The sequence below is a fragment of the Melitaea cinxia genome, chromosome 12 (assembly GCF_905220565.1).
Source record: "Melitaea cinxia chromosome 12, ilMelCinx1.1, whole genome shotgun sequence".
In the NCBI taxonomy this organism is placed as follows: Eukaryota; Metazoa; Arthropoda; class Insecta; order Lepidoptera; family Nymphalidae; genus Melitaea; species Melitaea cinxia.
In genome coordinates, this window is record NC_059405.1 from 8230565 (window position 1) to 8232328 (window position 1764).

Sequence of the window (1764 nt, forward strand, 5' to 3'; positions counted from 1 at the left end):
GTTCCGTGTATACGGTGCGACAGAGGTGAGCGCGTTCAGTCTTGTTGCGAGAATTTAGCCTTGGCCTTATGAGAGTTAAATAACTATATGTAATCATTATATTATTAATTATTAGTAATAATTATATGGCGACACGCGCCAAGCTGAATAGTGAAACAATTATTCTATTTGCATGCTTTGACGAGCTTTTTGGTAATGTACTAATTTAAAACTTAGTAGTTACTTTAATTGTGTAATCTTTAGGTAAATATTATAAAACTAGATAAGGGTATTTATTGTAGAGGATCAGCATAGTTACATTACTATAAAAAGAAAGTTATTCTTACATAATAATGAAACAGTGTAATGACGTTAAATTTATTGTGTTAGGGTTAATCAAATTAAAAATTAATATATTTTTTATTTTTAGCTAGTTGACTATCGCATGCTAAACGTCTACTTGGTTGCACACGCGCGAGGCCGCGGTGGCATAAGTACACTGAGTGCGAGATAGCAATAAACCAAAAAATGAATTCTTAACGTTTATATTATAAGTATCTAGAAACGTATTTTGCTGATGTAAACATGTAAAAATTATACAAAAAAAAAGTAAAAAAAAAATTCCCTGCTTAGGCTATATTTAATAAGATTTCCAATATTTGGGTTGAAATCTTGACGCGACAGATATCAATGGAGTATTCACGAGATCGTTGTCGAACATAAGCCGGTATAATCCGCATGTGAATTCTTATGAAAATCTCTTAGTCAATATTTAATAGAAATATGTCAATTTTTGACTTAGCAAAATTTTATACGTTATTTATAGTAACTATAACTTTCAAGATATACCGAGCGTCATGGAGTATAGACCAAAGATAAAAGATATACATATGTAATTTTTAATACTAACCTCAGACCGTACCAAACATTGTTTCTTGGCCCACACACTGACCGAAGGTTTTTAATAATATATTCTATGCTGAAGATCGAAAATCGAAATATTATTGTTGGAAATAGACAACAATCTAATCTTTTCTTTTCTTTATTAGAATTATTTTATGTCGCGGTCTAAAATAAAAATAAATAAAATATTTGTTTTTAATTTATTACAAAGATCAAGGTCAATGTGTGGCGCCAGTATTAGTTAAATCTCTTAGTAAATAACTACGTATATTTATAAAATATATTGATCAATTTTTAATTTTTATCAAAATCCTAAAAATATCGTAACTCGGTTTCTCTTGTATTCGTATTTCACTGTCTGTTTTAATAGTTAAGCTAAGTCAATGTTTACTTATTTAATTCGATATATAAAGCTAATTCGTATGTAAGTAATTGTGTAATAGTAAGTAGTGATCTCCCAAACCTCCGGCGCCTGCAGTCCTCGACTGCAGATAAAATACAACGAAAAGTTTTAATTTCCTTTTCAATTGTTGTTTCTCAAGCTGCGTGGTAACTTTGGCTTTATTATGTATCTATATCATCTCGCTGTGAAAATTATTTGGATATTTAAAAAGCTATTTAAACTCTTTGGAACTAAAATTTAATAGAAACAAATTAAGTGTTTTTTGTAAACGGGTAAAAGTGACCACGAAGCTTGTTAATTGAGTTATTTATTTACTTATCCTAGTACTACGTCGTATACACACGAGCCTGGCCTCGTGGTGGACGCGAGTAGTGTTAGGAAGGGAGGACGCGCGGGACGCGGGCGCCGCCATGATTCCGTCCAACCGTAGCTAGCGAGTAAGAGACGTCCAGTGGCTACGAACACGGCTACGTCATTTG